Below are 21,379 nucleotides of genomic sequence, written 5' to 3' on the forward strand. Positions count from 1 at the left end.
GTTTCTTGTGCTTTTGCTCTCCTGCATTCCCTGTTCTGATGAAATATTCAGCCTGAAACATTATCTGTTTCCTTTCCTGTGGGTGCTGCCTAACCAACTGAGCTTCCAGCATTTTCTGGTTTTATTTCAGATTTCATGTAGTGGCAGCTTTTTTTAAAATGAAATTCCATCAGGGTGGACTCTGCTGAGCACATTCATTACTAAACTATGCTAACTATGTTCACTAGCTCTGTCTACAATCCAAGACTGTTCTGAAGCCAGATGGCAAAGCTTAATGTAATGCCAGGGGATGTAACTGAGACATCCCCTGGTTCAGGTCAAACAAACTCCACCCATGGAGTTCCACTGGGATATTCCGACAACAAAGTCATGCTCTATGCTCAGCTGTCAAATTTTCAATGCTTCTGAAAGCCTCGGAGCTTGCGGTTGTGTGATCCATTGCTTGCGGTGAGTGAGCGCCAGATTTAAAAAGCGGGTAGAGCTCGTTAAGACTTTCTGCGGAGCTCGAGATCGTGATGCAATCAAAAGAAGTTAGGTTTAAGCAGAGCAGCCAATGTGCAAGAGGCCATAGTGTGAGCGGGTCAATGTTAGAGTGGGGAGCTGAGGCATTGGCTCAAGAGGTTGGGCAAGAAGAGGTGGAAGCTAAGATAAGCTTCTGGTAAGTTCCTTTTTTTTCTATGGTATGGTTCAAACAGTGGGAATGACCATCAGTAGAGTGGAGTGCTCCTCCTGGGACAGGTTGTTTTGCAGCAAAGGGATGTGTGATAAGTTGCAGGACTTCAAAGTGAAAAATTGAGAGTACAGAGTTTATATGTTCCTGTTCGAATAAATGGCAAGGCTAACAGGTTTAAGGAACCTTGGTTTGCGAGAGGTGTTGAGGCCTTGGTTAAGAAGAAGGATGTGCTTAGTAGGTACAGGCATTCAACAAGCAACAAGGTTCTTGAGCGGTATAGGAAATATAAGAGGAAAATCAGGAGGGCTAAAAGAAGGCATGATGTCATTCTGGCAGACAAGGCAAAGGAGAACCGCAAAGGTTTCTAACAGATATATTTAAGTGGAAAAGGACAGCAAAGAGCAGAATTGGTCCTCTTGAACATCATCATGGTCATCTATGCATGAAGCCGAAAGAGATGAGGTGATATTAAATGGATTTTTGAATCTATATTTACTCAGAAGGTCGATATAGGGTCTATAGAACTGAGAATAAACAGTAAAGAGGTCATGGGCAATATACACAATATTAAAGAGGTGGTGCTTGATGTCTTAAGGAAAATTAGGGTGGATAAGTCCCCAGGGCATGAGAAAGTGTCCCCATGGACATTGTGGGAAGATAGTGCAGAAATTTCATGGGCCCTGGCAGAGGTATTTAAAATTAAATCTTTGTCAACCCTGAGGTGTTGGAGGACTGGGGATGGCTAATGTTGTTCCATTGTTCGAGAAAGGCTCTAAGAATAAGCCAGCAAATTATAGGCTGGAGAGCCTGACATCAGTAGTAGGTACATTATTGAAAGTATTCTAGGGGATAGGACTTGGATAACCAGGGACAGATTAGTTGTTAGTCAACGTAGCTTTATGCTGGTAGGTTGTGTCTTATCAATCTTACAGAGTTTTTTGAGGATGTTACCATGAAAGGCAGTGGATGTTGTCTACATGGACTTCAACAAGGCCTTTGACAATGTTCTGCATAGGAGGTTGGTCTAGAAGGTTTAGTCACTTGGCATTCAAGATGAGGTTGCAAATGGAATTCAACATTGTCCTGGCGACAGAAGCCAGCGAGTGGCAATAGATGGTTGCCTCTCTGACTGAAGGCCTCTGAATTGCGGTGAGCTGCAGGGACCAGTGCCGAGCCCATTGTTGTTTGTTATTTACATCAATGATCTGGATGATAACCTGGTAAATTGGAGCAGCACATTTGTGGATGACATCAAGGTTGGGATGTAGTGAACAGTGAAGAGATCTATCAAAGCTTACAACAGGATCTGGACCAAATGGGAAAGTGGGCTGAAAAATACCAGATGGATTTTGATGCAGATATGTGTGAGCTGCTGCACTTTGGGAGGATAAACCAGGATAACATATACACAGTGAGTGGTAGGGCATTGAGGTGTTTGGTAGGACAAAGGGATTGGGGAATACAGATCCATAATTCCTTGAAAGTGGTGTCACAGACAGGGTTGTAAAGAAACTTTAGAACATAAGAAGAAAAGAAATAGGAGCAGGAGTTAGCCATCTGGCTCATTGAGCCTGCTCCACCATTCAATAAGACCATGGCTGATTTAATGGTGAAATATTAAAGGGAAAGCTGAGGGGGAATTTCTTCTCTCAGAGTGTGGTCGGTAGGTGGAATGGGCTGCCTGCAATAGTGGATGTGGGGTTGATTGCAACATTTGAGAAAAATTTGGATAGGTATATGGATGGGAGAGGTATAGTGGGATATGGTACAGGTGCGGGCAGATGGGATTAGGCAGAACAACAGTTCAACATGGACTAGATGGGCCAAAAGGTCTGTTTCTGTGCTGTAGTGCTCTATGACTCTGTGACTAGGATGAAAGTGGTGCAGGGTTTTTCAAAATATTAATATTTGGGAATCTCAGCCAGATTCTGTTCCGGTAATGGACTCCATGCAGATTCTAGTGTAGGCACAATAAGGAAATCCTTGGCAGATTTACTTGGTTCAGGACTTCCACATTGTCTCAGCACCATTGAACGTGTTGGCACCTTTAACGTCAACTGCACAACTGCCAACAAAGCCTAGTGAAATATAGGCCACTAGAGAGTTCTTATGCTAAAGACTTTATCTGATATCATCGGCACTGAACTGTTGATGATTAAGGCATCCATAACCCAAGCTGCCACAAAGCTATTCTTTGATAAACATGGGCGATTTTGCAGATGTTGGAAACCTAGAGTAACCCACCCACAAAATACTAGAGGAACTAAGCAGGCCAGGCAGCATTTTTAGAGAAAAATAGGCTGTCAATGTTTTGGGCTGGACTGGAAAGGAAGAGGGAAAAATCAATAATAAAAAGTTAGGAGGAGGGGAAGGACTACAAGATGTCAGGTATTAAGTGAAACCAGATGAGGTGGAAGGTGGGTGGGTTGGGGAGGGGAATTAAATAAGAAGCTTGGGGTGATGGTGGAAGAGGTAAATTGCTGAAGAAGAACAAGAAACCTGATAGGAGAGAATAGTGGACCATGCAAGAAAAGAAAGGGCAAGGAGCACCAGGGGGAAGTGATGGGTTGGCTGGAGAAGAGAAGGGATGAGAGCAGAACCAGAATGGGGAATGGAAAAAGAGAGAAGGGGAGTGGGAGAAACCGCTAGAAGTTAGAGAAATCTCTGTTCAAACCATCAGGTTGTAGGCTACCGAGACGGAATATAAAGTGTTGCCCCTCCATCATGAGAGTAGCCTCATTGTTTCAATAGAGGAGGCCTGCAGAGACATGTTGGAATGGGAATGGGGAATTGAATTAAACTTGGTGGCCACCAGGAAATCCTGCCTTTTGAGGCAGATGGAGCAAAGTTTGATGAAGTTTGACGAAGCGATCTCCCAGTCTACATCAGGTCTCATCGATATAGTGGAGACTGCACCGGGAACACCAGGTAGACTAATTGACCCCAACAGACTCATAGATGAAGTATCACCTCACCTGGAAGGACTGTTTGGGATCATGAATAGTGGTGGTTGCTGAGGTATCAAAGTAGTCAACGTTTTTCCTCTCTTAAACCTGAGGAAAAAAATGCAGATGCTGGAAATCCAAGCAACACACACAAAATGCTGCAGGAATTCAGCAGGCCATGTGAGTTTCCTCCAGTATTTTGTGTGTGTTGCTATTATTCCTCTCTTGTCCATTAATGCTGAACTTTCTCAGGTGAGTTGATCGTGCTGAAACTAGTTGTGTGAAAAAAATATTGTTTTATTAGTGTTAAGAGTTGGTTCCAGTTAGCTATACGCTTGCGAAAAACATTTTAGAGCAGTTTAGTAGACCCTTCAAAGTATGCACTAGGACAGTATTGTCGCGACTGAACTTAGCTGAGTTCCAGAATGGAGAGTGATGTAAGCTTCCTTTCCATTTTGAGGTACAAAAGATTGAAGCAGTTCCCATCGATCAAAAGCTTGATGCTGATGCCATGAAGCAGACCGTTCTGAAAGATCATTTCAATGAAATAGCATGGAAATGGTAAAAAAGAATGCTTCTGATATAGGATGGATCCACATATTGGGGTTGGATGAATGAGAATAGTTGGCTCCTTTCCCTGAAGGTTTTACAATTCTCTTTCAAATCTAATTGAATTTTCCATTTATTGGATTTAAATTTTACAAACTACTACAAAAGGATTTGAATTCCCAATTTAAAGTAATTTCATGCAAGAACCATTCAGCTATCCTATCCAAAATTCACATTTTTGAGGTTTGAGAGGCATTCCTATATTATTCATGGCTTGTTGAAAAGGTTGGCATATTACAATGGACTTAATATAGCCTTAAAGCAGCCATGCATTCTCAAACAGTATAATGGACAACAATTCAGCAAACAAAACCTATTCCCTGACTGAACACAGTGATGCTGAAAAGAAAATCCAAACCACTGAGGTGAATATGTTCCAATGATAAAAAAATGTGCTGACTGAGTGTTAACAGTGTTAACATAATCATTCACAGAATAAGACCATAAGACATAGGAGCAGAATTAAGTCACTTGGCCCATTGAGTCTGCTCTGCCATTCTACCATGGCTGATTTATTATCCCACTTCACCCCATTCTCCTGCCTCCTCCCCATAACCTTTGATGCCCTTTCTAATCAAGGAACTATCAAACTTTGTTTTAAATGTACCCGATGACTTGGCCTTCACAGCCATCTGTGGCAATGAATTCTGTAGATTCATCACTGTCTAGCTCAGGCATGGGCAAACTATGGCCTTAAGCTTCTTAATCCGGCCCACAGAACTTGATGAAATTATATTAATAAACCTTGTTAACACCTCAGATCCATCCTGAGAATCGCCACAACAAAACTAAATCCAGACTTTGATGCGCTGGCTAAAAAGGGAGACCAACAACACTGTTCCCACTGAAATTAAAAATAAGTTTCTTCATTGTGTTATGTAAAAAATGCATTTGAAAATATTTTTTTCAATAAGCCTTACATGTTACATGTCATTTCTGTTAAGTGATGGACATGAGTAGTGCGCAGGTGCACGTACGTTCTCAAAATAAAAAATGAACTCCAGATCAAATAACGCACTCCGCATACTGGTGCGCTGTCACTGTTCTGTCCTTGTGCTGGTCGTTGTTGAGTTTTGGCACAGGGGACAATTGAATAAGAAGGAGCAGGACAAGTAGACCTGCATCTCCTACCGTTTTTGAAATAAAGACAGTCAGGAGGAGAGTGATGATGATAATATCTTGAAGGATAACAGAATTTTCAGTGCTTTAAAATAATAACTGTTACTATTAAAAAAAGCTGTATTTTATTCATTTAATTTTCAGTGTTTTAAAAGTCATTTCAATAAATAGCTAAATACCATGGGACTTCAAAGACAGATATTTTGTTGTAATGCATTTGTTCATTTTCAATTGAAATTAAAGCACATGTTTTCTACATATCCCATGATATTTTATTTTCTCTTATGAGGTGTATTACCAAAACACTCCGTCCATCTGCTCCTGGTCTGGCCCCCCTGTCAAATTTTAGAACCCTTTGTGGCCCACAAGTCAAAAAGTTTGCCCACCCCTGGTCTAGCTACAGACATTCTTTCACATCCCTGTTCTAAAGCAATATCTTTGTGTTCTGAGGGAAAGCGCCCTCTGGTCTTAGACTCCCCCACTAAAGAAAACATCTTCTCCACATCCACTCTATCTAGTATTGACAGTATTCGATATGGTTCAATGAGATCCTCCCTCATTCTTCCAAACTCCAGAGAGAACAGGCCCTGAGTCTGTTCCATACCTGTGACTAGTCTACATGAAGTAGATCATATCTGATTGTTACATGTACTTTTCCCATTGCATTTCTCTTCACTTCTTTCTCTTCCCCACTATTTATGTCTTCACTTTGTATACATATTGTGTGTGTGCCTGATATTTTTGGAAGAGGGTAGCTGCATCTGGGTTTAGCCAGCCTTTACCTCACAGACTGAAGTAGTAGGAGATAATTCTTGACTCTGAATTTGTCGTCGTTGTCATGGCTATCCCTCGAGGTCGAGGATGATGGGTTTCATTTTGTTGATCTATCACAGAGTGAAGACGCCTGTGCATGTATTTGTTTAACGTGTACTTGATGTTGCACTCCAAGAAGCACACAATACTTCACAAATCAACCAACTGATTCCAATGGCATAGAAACCATGACAATTGGAGCTGATGGATTTGTTGCAGCCTTCATCTGCCCTCTCAGCTGTTGAGTTTGAAGTAACTTTGTCTGCCTGTTCCACCGCTGAGGCCTTGGTTGGATTGTTCTTTGTCAGAGACCTCACCCTCTACCTTACCACCATGGGTGACCCTACCAGGAGCATAGCTCCAGACGGCATCGCTCTCGGGATCTCAGGACCACACAAGGTTCTCCACCATGACAAGGTGACAAGGTGACCCTGAATTACCGATGAGTAGAAGAAGGGGTGAGCATCTAAGGTTATTGGTTACATCTTTTTCTATTCCTGCCAGTTTTAGAACAGGCAGGATACCTCTGAGAGGAAATTGGACAGATGGAAACCACAAACCAAGGTATTAAACCACAGCTTCACTGTTTCTGAAGGTTTGCTTTTTGTTGCTGGCACTAAGAGAGCTATAATAATGCCTATCTTCCTCATATTTGTGGTTTATAGTTCCTGTATTTAAGTGAGAGATGCATGCTTAGAGTTCACAATGATTAGGTTGTAGTGAAAGCACTACAATCTGTTAAGCTGGCTTAATGTCCTACCATTTCCCAGGAATAAAAGGGTTAATGTATGAGGAGCATTTGATGTCTCTAGGCTTGTAGTCACTACATTCTAGAAGAAAAAGAGGCGATCTTATTGAAATCCATCAAATATTGAAAGGCCTAGATAGAGTAGACGTGGATAAGATGTTTCCGAGAGTGGGGAGCCTAGGACCAAAAGGCATAGCCTCAGAATACAAGGACATTGTCCCTTTAGAAAAGAGATAAGGGGGAGTTTCTTTAACCAGAGGGTGGTAAGTGTGTGGATTTCATTGTCACAGATGGCTGTAGAGACCAAGTCGTTTGAAATATTTAAAGCAGAGAATGATAGTAATGGTGCCAAAGGTTACTTGGAGAATGCAGGAGAATGGGGTTCCAGAGGGAACATAAATCAGCCATGATGGAATGACGGAGCAGACTTAATGGGCTGAATGACCTCATTCTGCTCCTATGTCTTATGGTCTATTTTTACCAACCTACCTGAGATGAGTAATGAGAGCCAAAATAATCTGTGCAATTCATGATGCAGATTGTATCCTTTCATGACCTGACCCCTCCTTATCCCTGTAACCTCCTGCATTCAGCCCTTTTGTAAATTCTGGTCCACATTCATAGATCTCTCAGATGTGCCTCACATTATATAGGATGGTTAAGAAGGCACTTTGAGCTTTTGTAGTAAAACTGAGGTCAGATTCATAGTGGTTTGCCACAAACTTCATAGGGTGGTTAAGAATGCATACAATGAGATGGTTTTCATTGGTTAAGGGACTGAGTTCAAGAGCCACATGGTAATGTTACAGCTCTATAAAACACTTGCAGTATTGTGTTCAGTTCTGGTCAACACATAATAGAAAAATGTGGATGTTTTGTAGAGGGTGCAGATGAAGTTTATCAAGATGCTGCCTGGATTGGAGAGCATGTCTTATGAGGATAGCCTGGGCTTTTCTCTTTGCAACGAAGGAGGATGAGAGGTGATTTGATATTGGGTGTACTAGATAAGGGATAAATTGAGTGTACAGCCAGAGACTTTTTCCCAGGGTGCAAATGATTGATGTGAGGGAGCATAATTTTAAGATGATTGGAGAAAAGTATTGGGGAATGTCAGAGGTACATTTTTTTTTACACAGAGTGGTGGTGAATGTGAGGAATTTACTTCCAGGGGTGGTGGTAGAGGTAGATACATTAGGGATATTTTAAGATACTCTTAGATAGGCCCATAGATGAAAGAAAAATAGAGGGCTTTTTGTAAGGGAAGGATGAAATTGATTTTGAGTAGGTTAAAAGATCGACACACCATCACGGACTGAGGGGCTTGTATTGTATTGTACCATTCTATGTTCTATCAGGAAACCCTGCTGAAGGTCTGCACAGTGTTATAGCAAACTAATCAGTATAGCTTCTCTATGATTTGAAGACTTGATTCTTGAATGACACACGCGCAGAGGGAAAACATGGTGGCATTGGTTGTGTTGATAGAAACCAAGAGAAACTGAAAATTTAAGGTCCCTAATGATTTAAATTTCTTTATAATAAAATTACCCAATATTGTCAAAAGATTTAAAGGAACACAACCAAAAGTATAAAAAATGAAACATTTAAGCCACCCTCATGTCAAACTCTTACTGGCCACAATATAGAAGTGATCAGGAGTCAGATAAGGTGGGGGGCACACCCAGGCATTCTTGGAACACTGAATTTAACTCTTGGAAATTGACAAGGTGCTCAAACATCAAATTGTATCTTCTAGAACCTCAAGGCTTTTAGACAAAAGGGCAGTATTCCACTCGAACTGAGCTCTCCTTTGCAACACTTTCTGTATGAATCAACATTGCTGGGAGGTAAGTACCTGCACCAAGGAAAGGACATTTAAACTTCTCTCAAAGTTCAGGTTTACTTCCTGTTCAAGCCCTTGAATCGCCACACCAATCTTTATTTTCAATTATTTATTCTATTTTAAAGATACCACACAGAAAAGGTCCTTCCGGCTCAATGAGGTGCACCACCAGCAACCTTCCTATTTAACGCTAGCCTAATCACAGGACAGTTTGCAATGACCAATTAACCAACTAACTGGTTTGTCTGTGAACTGTGGGAGGAAACTGGAGCACCTGCAGGAAACCCACACACTCACAACAGAACAGACGGTGGCGGAATTGAACTCCAAACTCCAACCCCAACTCCCACCCCTCCTCCGAGCTGCAATAGTGACGTGCTAACCGCCACGTTACTGTGACACCCCAGAATCCTGTGAGGCTACTCGTGGGCCAGCTAACCACAATGTACTGACCCTCTGGACATGCTATTCTGTTCATCCAGATAGACTAACAAGCTGACCTGTTTTGGTGGATCTCATTCACAAAAGAATCCCGCTGACACAGCAGCCCACGATTATGAAACTGAGCAGATTTAATCTCATTGAATGTGATGTCAATGCAAATGAGTCTTAGAGCGCTGACATAATAGAACATAGAGCAGTACAGCCAGTATAGGCCCTCTGACCCATAATATTGTGCCAACCTTTTATGAGAAGAATGGAAGAAAATTTACAATGTGCAGTTAAAAGATGAGAACCAAAGTTAAGAGCTAAAGTTTGATGATAATTCAGAAGAAACTGTGATCATTGTGGCGAGGATCTTAAGGGTGTTGGATTTTTTTTCTGAGAGGGCTGATACTTTTGTAGTCAATTGTAGGTAGTCTGAACACTCTGCAACTGTAGGCACCATGGTGAGAGAAGTTTTTCCAGGGAGCTGAAATAAGTAATCGAGCAGGAAAGCACTTTCCCAATCAGATGGTTAATGAGGGTAGAATTGGATTCTCTTTGAAAAGGATGCCCTCACGTGTGTTCATGTTGAAGGATGCGAAATGCTCTCAGTGTGAAGGCAGCTAAAGATCAGAATTAGGTTTATTATCACCGGAATTTGCCGTGGAAGCAGGACAGACAATGACTTTAATCTGAAGCTTCTCGTAATCAACTACTCAGGAAACCCAGGGGCCAAGGGAAAGTCAGCGGCCAGTCTTCTATGGTATATTATTCTATTCCTGCATATGGAGGGACCTTAGCATTGGACCTTGCATCCAACCTACCATCTCCTTAACCCCTTATCATCAGGCAGGATGTGCCGTAGCATTAGAACAAGGACTGTTAGGATGGGAAATTGCTTTCTCCCCCAGGCTGTGAGATTACTGAACTCTCTGCCACCACCCTTGATTCATCACTTCTGAAGCCAGTGGCATTAACTCGTGTTGTAAATGCACCTTCAGCTAAATGTCAATCTTCTGAAAAATATTTTATTATTTGTTAATATATTTGTGGTAATATTACTTCTTGAAACACACACAAGTTGCTGGAGGAACTCAGTAAGTATGGAAATGAATAAAGAGTTGATCTTTTGGGCCGAGACCCTTCTTCAGGATTGGAAAGGAAGGGGGAAGATTCCAAAATAAAAAGGTGATGGGAGGGGAAGGAGGATAGATAGAAGATGACAGGTGAAGCCAGGTGAGTTGGAAAGGTAAAAGGCTGAAGAGGAAGGAATCTGATAAGAGAGGAGAGTGGACCATATGAGAAAGGAAAAGAGAATGGGACTCATGGGGAGGTGATAAGCAGGTGAAAAGAGATAAGAGGTCAGAGAGGGGAATAGAAGGAGAGGGGAGAGGGAGGGAAAATATTCTTGCCTGAAGGAGAAACCAATATTTATGCCATCAGGTTGGAGGTTACCAGGATGGAATATAAAGTGTTGCTTCTCCATCCTGTGAGTGGCTGCATCTTGGCCTCATCTTCTGACGGGTCTCACCAGTGTAGAGAAGGCCACTTTAGGAGCCCTGGACACAACAGGTGACCCCAATAGATTAACAAGTGAAGTGTTGCCTCACTTGAAAGAACTGTCTGCAGTGCTGAATGGAGGTGAGGGAGGACATGAATGGGCAGGTGCAGCACTTGGCAGCTTGCAGGGTTAGGTGCCAAAAGGGAGATCAGTGGGTAGAGAGAAATGAGCAGAGGGATCACAGAGGGAATCATCCCCATGAAAAACAGAGGGGGGAAGGTAAAGACATGTTTGGTGGTAGGATCCCTTTGGAGATGGCAGAAGTGACAGTGATTTCCAAGATGGCGGTGCGACGCAGCTTGCAGCGGCCACTCTGGAGCTGATTATCTGTTATTTGTGAAGTGGGGTGCCGTGCGTAATCATAATCGATTGAAAACAGATGTGGGAGCACGGAGGATCATCGGGAAATCTCCATGAAGACCTTCTTCATTGCTGCTGCTGCTGTGAGGTCTGGGACTCCGCTGGGAAGAACAGGCCCCCAGTCCTCGGGGTCGTGTTGCCGATGGCCGTTGGCGGGGCCGTCTTAATACGCTCGGCAGAGGATGGTGCTTGGAGAAGCTCGGAGGGGATGGTCGTCGGCTCGGAGGTTCGACGGACTCGGAGTCCGCAGCGGTCAGGTCGCTTTCGGTGTGTGCTGCGTCTGCGAGGCTGAGTCGGGCGCCGCCGTGGAAGTCCATAGCGGGGGTATTCCCTTCTGCCACCGGCGTGGGATGGCGAGTCTGTCGGGACCCTCGGGACTTGTGGAAACAGTGTGGTGGTTTCTTTTGAACTTATAGTCCTTTAACATCTTTGGACTATTTTTACTGTGCCCATGGTCTGTTTTTTATCAATTATGCTATTGTTTACACTGTTGTAACTATGTGGTTTTGTGCAGGTCTTGTAGCTTTAGTTTTTGGTCTTGTTTGTCTGGTGGATTTGGAGCTCCTTTCCGGGGAACGCACTAAGACGGTAGCGCAATATTAATATGCAGCAGCCTCTCTGGACTCTGGATTGGGGATTGCCAAACGTTATGTGGATTTTCTGGTGTAGTCTGTTTTGTCATATGCTTTTGTGATATCATTCTGGAGGAACGTTGTCTCATTTTTTAATTGCATTGCATTTGTGGTTTCTAAATGACAATAATCTGAATCTGAAGTTGTGGGGAATGATGTGCTGGATGTGGAGGCTCGTGCTGGTAGGTACGGACAAGAGGAACTCCATTACCGTTATGTCAGTGTGAAGATGGGGTAAGCGTGGATGTTTGGGAAATGGAGGGGTGGGTGAGGGCAGCATCAATGGTGGAGGAAGGGAAACACCATTCTTTGGAGAAGGCCCTGGTCTGTTTGTACTGTGTGTGAGGTGTATGTACTGTCTTGTGTACTTGGTCCGGGGGAGCCTTATTTCATTTGGTGATATACGTGTATACAGATGAATGACAATAGATTTTAATTTGGACTTGAACAAACAAGCCAGAATATACGTGGTGTTCCTTTAAAACTTTATCATGTCCTTTTTCTCCTACTGCTTAGAAAAATATTGCAAGGAGTAAGTGAATAACAGAGCTTTGTTCCTGATAGACAACATAACTGAGCATCTCATTAAAATCAAGAAAATGACTAACATTTGGGCTGTAGATTTATCAGCTCACATCCCGTCATTATTGTGACACGTGGACCTGGGTCCTAACATAATGTTCAAGGCCTGTTACCTACAGCCTATATTGAAGCATAGCATTGAGAAACCCATTAGTCAAGAAAAGATCGGCATTGCCCACATTTATTTATTTACGTCCTGACGAAGGGTCTCGGCTCAAAACGTCGACAGCGCTTCTTCCTATAGATGCTGCCTGGCCTGCTGCGTTCCACCAGCATTTTGTGTGTGTTGTTTTTATTTATGTATTATTTAGTTTATTTTTGTTTTATTTAGATAAACAGCATAGTAACAGGCCCTTCCAGCCCAATTATAAGGACGATGCCTGGATTAGAGAGTGTGCATAATGAGAATAGGTTGAGTGGACTTGACCTTTTCATGTTGGAGTGATGGAGGATGAGAGGTGACCTGATAGAGGTGTATAAGATGATGAGAAGCACTGATCATGTAGATTGCCAAGGGCTTTTTTTCCAGGGCTGAAATGGCTAATATGAGTGAGCATAATTTTAAGGTGCTTGGAAGTAGGTACAGAGGAGACGTCAGGGGTAAGTATTTCACACAGAGTGGCGGGTGTGTGGAATGGGCTGCCAGAAACGGAGGTAGAGGCAGATACAATAGGGTCTTTTAAGAGACTCTTAGATAGGTAAATGGAGCTTAAAAAAATAGAGGGCAATGCAGTAGGGTAACTCTAGGCAGTTTTTAGAGTAGGTTACATGGTTGGCACAGCACTGTGAGCTGAAGGGCCTGTAACGTGCTGTGATTTCTATATTCTATGTAATTACACCCATGTGATCAATTAACCTATTAACCCACCCATGTTTGGAATGTGGAAGGAAACTGGAGCATCTAGAAGAGTCCATGGGGTCAAGGGGAGAAAGTGCAAGCTCCTTACAGACAGAGGACGAAATGAACATGGGTGCTATGCTAATTACTGTGCTACAGTGCCGCCCTTGTATCCCAATGTATCACAAGTTATTGTGCTGAGTACTGTCCTGTGTATTCCAGCTGAGCTCTCAATCAGATTTATTATCAAGGTTCACATTTAAAAGCCCAAGGTAAATTAATTCTCAAAGTACATAAACGTCACCATATACAACCCTGCGATTCATTTTCTTTCTTTTCAAATCTTTTTATTATCATTATTATTATCCAAAATACAAGAGTACATCGAAGTAAGAATGTCTCAAAAGAGAAAAAAAAACAATATTAAGGATTAACAAATCTGGTGACACAAAAAAAAGAGAAGAAAAAAAAAATCCTACTAAAGCAAGAAAAAAGTGAGGAGAAAAAAAAAGACCCATTAGGTGTTCAACCCCGGAGCCATGCGTGATACAAAAAGATTCTAAAGGTAAACATCAAACCGCCGGCAAAAAAAAAAATATGCCAAATTTACAATTAGATCGTGGAGAAAATCTATCAATTAACTCAAATGGTAGTAACAAGCAAATGAACCCCATCTTTTCTCAAAATCAAACATAGGTTCGAAGGTTCGACTTCTAATTTTCTCCAAACTAAGACATAACATCACTTGAGAGAACCATTGTGACAGAGTGGGAGCCGACGTATCCTTCCACTTCAACAGAATGGCCCTCCTAGCTATCAATGTAACAAACGCAATCACATGTTGGTCAGACAAAGAAATACCATGGATATTTTGAGGTATTATTCCAAAGAGCACAGTTAATTTGTTAGGTTGTAATTAATTTTAAGTGCTTTAGAAATTGCCATTCAGTGAGATCATAACTGATCTACTTGCTCTCTCAACTCCACACTTTCATGTATGCAACATCCCAACTGGAGTTCCCCAAAAGATGAAAGTACAGATGTTCCTGGATATACCAAGGGGTCACACTCCAAGAAATCATTTTGTGAAATGAATATTTCTATATCAGCAAGTGTTTTCCTTTAGTTTCTTTGTAAGATCTCTGGTTGTAATCCAGAGGTTAATGGTTTAGTATCTGGGATGGGCAGTCGGAGGTAGTTACCACAATCTCCTGGGTAGCTCTTGTACCCAATAAAGTGACCACTGAGTGCATGTTCATGGTGTTCTGTTGATGTAGCCCACCCACTTCAAAGTTCGATGTACTGTGCAGGCAGAGATACTCCTTTGCATACCGCTGTTGTAAAACGTGATTACTTGAGTCACTGTCAGCTTCCTGTTCATAGAAACATAGAAAACCTACAACACAATGCAGGCCCTTCAGCCCACAAAGTTGTGCCGAGCATATCCTTACCTGAGAAATTACCTAGGCTTACCCATAGCTCTCTATTTTTCTGAGCTCCATGTACCTGTCCAGGAGTCTCTTAAAAGACCCTATCATTTCCACCTCCACCACCATCACCGGCAGCCCATTCCACGCACTCACCACTCTCTGAGTAAAAAACTTACCCCTGACATCTCCTCTTCCAAGCAGATTAAAACTGTGCCCTCTTTTGCTAGCCATTCCAGCCCTGGGGAAAAGCCTCTGACTATCCACACTATCAATGCCTCTCATCATCTTATACATCTTATAAGGCATGCTCCCCAATCCAGGCAACATCCTTGTAAATCTCCTCTGTCTCCTTTCTATGGTTTTCACATCCTTCCTGTAGTGAGGCGACCAGAACTGAGCACAGACTTCCAAGTGGGGTCTGACCACCAGGGTCCTATATAGCTGCAACATTACCTCTCAGCTCTTAAACTCAATCCCACAATTGATGAAGGCCAATGCACCGTATGCTTTCTTACCCACAGAGTCAACCTGCACAGCAGCTTTGAGTGTTCTATGGACTCGGACCCCAAGATCACTCTGATCCTCCACACTGCCAAAAATCTTACCATTAATGCTATATTTAACCTACCAAAATGAACCACTTCACACTTATCTGGGTTGAACTCCATCTGCTACTTCTCAGCCCAGTTTTGCATCCTATCAATGTCCCGCTGTAACCTCTGACAGCCCTTCACACTATCCACAACACCCCCAACCTTTGTGTCATCAGCAAATTTACTAACCCATCCCTCTACTTCCTCATCTAGGTCATTTATAAAAATAAAGAAGAGCAGGGTTCCCAGAACAGAACCCTGAGGCACTCCAATGGTGACCGACCTCCATGCAGAATATGACCCATCTACAACCACTCTTTGCCTTCTGTGGGCAAGCCAGTTCTGGATCCACAAAGCAACGTCGCTTGAAACAGGATGCCCGTTCCCTTCTGACCCCTCTCATTAACAAGGCATTTTCACCCACAGAACTGCTGCTCACTGGATGTTTGTTCTTTGTTTTTTGAACCATTTTCTGTAAACAGGGATTTCCAAACTGGGGTCCTCAGACCCCTCGATTAATGGTAGGGATCCATGGCATAAAAAAGGTTGGGAGCCCCTACTCTAGAGACTGATGTGTGAAAATCCCAGGAGATCATCAGTATTGAGGGTGAATATCCTAGAAGGCTGCTCAAACAGAGCCATGGGGTTAAACTAAATGCGCAATGTCACATCGCTGAGGGCATATTCCCAAAGTCAACAGAACAGAAAGGAAAATGTCACACCATCCTGCCTTGCACTATCAAACGTTCCACTTTCAAAATCATGTAGAGCATATTTCTTCCCCATTCTGATGCTTGGTCTGAACAACAACTGAACCTCTTGACCATGTCTGCATGCTCTCATGCATTGAGTTGCTGCCACATGATTGGCTGATTAGGCATTTGCATTAACAAGCTGCAGTATAGGTGTATCTAATAAAGTGTTCACTGGGTGTATGACAACAGATAAGAGGCGTCTTACTTCTGGTAAGATGTCAGGGCGTTTGAACCCAGCAGCCTCTTGCGGGCCAAGCAAAGGTGCACTTTTCTTTTTAAAATGTGTATGTGTTTTTTATGATCGTAAGAGTGTACTGCAATCCAAAAATAATGGATACAGCAGGTCTGTTCCACCAGTGATCTGTTCGTTGTTCGGAGCCGCTGGCTGGCGTGTTGAAGCAGCCGGTGGACTAATTGGAGGAGAAGCTAGTGGATGCCCGGGAGAAGGTGAAGCTCGGCCGGGAGAAGGTGAAGCCGGCGCTCGGCTGGGAGGAAAAGAACCTGGGGGTCAGCTAGGAGGAAGAGAATGTGGTGGTCGACTGTTAGAGGGTTTGAAGGACACTGGGTGCAGATTGTGTTGCTGCTGGCTACTCAAAGGCATCAGAATTGCTGCACTAAAGCAGCGTGCAGTGTAACCACGAGTGACTGTCTTGGACGTTTCTCCTGCGATCCTGTTGGACATCGATAATGTGAGATGCTGCAGGCCTGTTTCCCCTGTTTGGTGATGAGACAGGGTCAGCAGAGTGGCCTCAGTTGTCGCGAGGACAAGGCCTCAATTGGGCTTGCCTGCTGCTGCAGTCTAGGTGAGATGACGCTGGAGGTGTGTGCTGGCCTCTTTTGTCAGTGCTGCCCTCCAGTGTTTGACCGGCAGAAGGACAGGCTGGGCTGTCCAGGAGCTGCACCATCAATTGCTCAGGGACTTGGACTATACATGTGATTTCTTGTGCAATGATGTGTGATTTTTCTTCCTCTCTCTCACTAATTTGAATGTTCGTTACACACCTGGGCCCCAGAGGAAGGCTGTGTTGTTGGATTGCATCCACGTATGGTCGGATTGATAATTAAGCTTGATTTGATTTCATTGATTGAGAGGTACTTAAATGAGCAGGGCATAGATGGATAAGGAATTAATTCAAGCAAGTTGGGATAGTATTGGATGGCAGCTGATGTGGATGTGATGGACTAAAGCTGACTATGAAAAGAGTTTGTGATCTTGCTTTTCTTAGAAAAGTAATGATTCATCAGCTGGTATTAGCTTGGTAGGATTGGGTAACATGGAATCAGCAAATTATTTCCTCATTTATGCTGGTCCTTTACAATGAGACTTTATGGGATCCAGAGATGGAGCTGAAGAATCCCAGAGCCACTTCATCCCAGTAGCTCTCCCTTCTTGCCTGTCTGTCCTGCCACCTGAATAGGACATGACTGATCGGTTGTCCGTCATGTCTGACGATGGCAGTTAGATTACTTCAGTTCCTCTTGGGTGATGTGAACTGCGTGAAGAACTTGGGCAGAAGAGATTTTAATGTGGAAAAGCCATTGCACTGGGGCAGTCCCACTGACGCGCTGGAAGCTAGAAAATTTCCAGTGTTTGTGAAGAGGGGAAGGCTCCAGCTTTGAGCCCAGTGCTTCTCCCATCTCTCACACACACACACCCTCTCCACAAGACTCTGCATTGCAGGAGGTGGACAGAGAGAGAGAAACAACTGGAGTGTCAGTAAGAAAAACAGTAGCCATCTTTTCCTGACAAAATCATGAGTTTCAAACATTTTTATAATGTCAGTGTCTGGGAATATTACTTGTTGATTGGCATAATCCTTGTTTTGCTCCTCTGCTCCTGTGTCACTGGACTTGGGATATTTTCTTCTCCCTCTCTTCCCAATTGCCAGCACTTGACTCCATCCAGCATGATATCCCACAACCACCAGTGTCGGCCCTCCCTGCGTCTCTGGACTCAATTAACCATCTGAGTGAGTCCATAAAGTTAAACGACTGTAAGACATAGGAGCATAATTAGGCCATCCAGCCCATCGAGTCTGCTCTGCCATTCTATATTAACCCTCTCAACCCATTTTTTTCCTGCCTTCTCCCTGTAACCTTTGACACCCTTACTAATCAAGAATCTATCAAACTCTTCTTTAAATATACCAATGATCTGGCCTCCACAGCAGTCTGTGGCAATGAATTCCACAGATTTACCGCACTCTGGTTAAAGATATTTTTCTTCACCTCTGTCATAAAATGGTGTGCTTCTATTCTGAGACTGTTCCCTCTGGTCCAAGACTTCACTACTGAAAACATCCTCTCCACGTCCTTTGAGTATTCAATGGGTTTCAATGAGATCCCCCCCCCCCCCACTTCTAAACTCCAGTGAGTATAGACTCAGGACCGTTCAAGGCTCCCCATACATTAACTCTTTCATTTCCAGGATCATTCTTGTGAACTTCCTCTGGGCCCTCTCCAACACCAGCACGCCCTTTCGAAGATAAGAGGCTGAAAAACTGCTCAAATTATTCAAAGTGTGATCTGACCAATGCTTTGTAACGGCTCAGTATCACATCCTTGCTTTTATATTCTAGTCCTCCTCACAAAATGAATACTAACATTACATTGGCCTTCCTTACCACTGACTCAACCTGCAAGTTAACCTTAAAGGAACTCTGCTCGAGGGCTCACAGAAGCCTAGCCCCCATCCTATGAAATATTCAGTAACCTCACTTGTACATGAACACTTTAAGAAGTGTTTGGAGTCTTCCCTCTGTCCTGCACGATAAGATGACCAGAAAATTCTCCAAGCATGGTAGATGATTCCGGCCCTCCACCAGAATCAGCAGTCGGGAGAGTGGGTGGTGATGATTATGCACTCATGTAGGCAGCGACCAACGGAAAGGACAATCTCGGAGCATGTGAAGTAATGCAGATAGCTGATCAGCATCATCCCACAGAGTCAAAGCCACCCGTGAAAGTTTCCATCTCCTCTCACCATAAATACCTTACTCCTTAATCATTATAGAACCGTTCAATACCCTGTATTTTGACTAGGATGAAGAATTGCTATTTTTCTTGTATTTTCCCTGTAGTTTAACTTTCCTATGATTGCTTGGATTTTTACATAATGCATGTAATGTAATGCATTAATTGTTCAGTGAATTTTTCAGTAATTATGGTACAGTAACTTCTGTTTTTTTTAAAGAAACTTCTTAGTTTTCAGTAGCAGGTATCATGCTACATGAATCTGGCTACTTTAAATGCTAATTATTATCAATTAAATTTTGTAATAGCTAGTCTGAGTATGAGAAGACTATGAGTACTTTATCTGTTCTTCTCTGTGTTCTCTCAACACTTTGTTCTGGTAACGTTTAATAAAACAATTGTATGCAACAAGTTTTATGCCTTATTCTTAGCTTCGGAAGAACCTTTGGATTGCAAAAGCATCAGGAGTGAGGTAATGTACAAGGGTTCAATGTCCATTTAGGAATCGGATGGTAGAGGGGAAGAAGCTGTTCCTGATTTTCTGAGTGCGTGCCATCAGGCTTCTGTACCTCCTACCTGATGGTAACAGTGAGAAAAGGTCATGCCCTGGATGCTGGAGGTCCTTAATAATGGACACTGCCTTTCTCAGACACCGCTCCTTGAGGATGTCCTGGGTACTTTGTAGGCTATTACCCAAGATGGAGACGACTAAATTTATGGCCCTCTGCAGCTTCCTGTGCAGTAACCCCCCCAACATACTATGTCAGAATGCTCTCCACGGTACATTTATAGAAGTTTTTGAGTGTTTTTGTTGACAAATCATATCTCTTCAAACTCCTAATGAAGTATAACTGCTGTCTTGCCTTCTTTATAACTGCATCGATATGTTGGGACCAGGTTAGATCCTCAGAGATCATGACACCCAAGAACTTGAAACTGCTCACTCTCTCCACTTCTGATCCCTCTATGAGGATTGGTATGTGTTCTTTCGAAGTCCACAATCAGCTTTTTCGTCATTCTGACGCTGAGTGCCAGGTTGTTGCTGCGACACTACTCCACTAGTTGGCATATCTCACTCCTGTGCGCCCTCTCATTGCCATCTGAGATTCTACCAACAATGGTTGTATCATCAGCAAATTTATAGATGGTATTTGAACTATGCCTAGCCACACAGTCATGTGTACAGAGAGTAGAGCAGTGGGTTAAGCACACACCCCTGATGTGCACTAGTGTTGATTGTCAGCGAGGAGGAGATATTATCAGCAATCCGCACAGACTGTGGTCTTCCAGTTAGGATCCAATTGCAGAGGGAGGTACAGAGGCCCAGGTTCTGTAACTTCTCAATCAGGATTGTGGGAATGATGGTATTAAATGCTGAACTATAGTCGATGAACAGCATCCTGACATAGGTGTTTGTGTTGTCCAGGTGGTCTAAGGCCATGTGAAGAGCCATGGAGACTGTGTCTGCCATTGACCTATTGTGTGATAGGCAAATTGCAATGGGTCCAGGTCCTTGCTGAGGCAGGAGTTCAGTCTAGTCATGACCAACCTCTCAAACAACTTAATTGTAGACGCAGCCATTTAAAACACACATAACATACAGAAATCAATAACTGGAAAATAGTCAGTGATAATATTCATAATTATTGATATAAAATGTATTTCTCTTCATCTGTACCTGTTAAAACATATCACAAAAATCCTGAAAAAGTGCTTGGCATTTTGACAGAAGGTAAAACATACCTCTTAGCTAAAGGAGAAATCACAGACATCATCAATGTATTTGTTTACAAACTACATATAAAATTGTAACATCATGTATCTGACAACTAATCACCACTCACACAACCACAATATACTTACGGAAGAGCAGAAAGGATGTCGTAAGTGTTGTATATTTAATATTTCAGTAATATTTGACTAATCTTACATGTATATTGTTTGATAAAACCTTCTTGTTTAAATAATTCATTGTAGGTTATATGTATAAATATATGAATTGCATATGTCATCACACTATCATGTGATTGGTGCATGCCTTGCTTAAAGTATAGCACAAAGATAGACTCACATTTTGAACTCCTGTGTCTTTATTAGTTTAATGCTTTGAAGTTGCACAACACAACATTGATGACAAAGTGTTTTTAAAATGAATCAGAGATGAGTATTGACCTGTTGAAGCACAATGAGATGCTTGAACTAAAAGAAAAACGCAGCGAGGGACAGCGAGTAAAGAATGCAGCCCGGCACGTGCAAAATAAGTCGAGTTGAAAAATAGCAGTAAATGGAGGAATTCAAAGTTCAAAAATCTGAGTACTAGGTGATAATAATCATAAAAAAGAGCAAAAATGGCTGGCTACATCAGAATGACAGATAGGCATGCTTGATTATATGACAGATAACTGGATTTTATATTCTGAGCAAATTGAACAGTATTTTGAAGCATATGAAATAGTCAACGAGAAACAAATACTAATTT

Source organism: Hemitrygon akajei, chromosome 1 (assembly GCF_048418815.1).
Source record: "Hemitrygon akajei chromosome 1, sHemAka1.3, whole genome shotgun sequence".
In the NCBI taxonomy this organism is placed as follows: Eukaryota; Metazoa; Chordata; class Chondrichthyes; order Myliobatiformes; family Dasyatidae; genus Hemitrygon; species Hemitrygon akajei.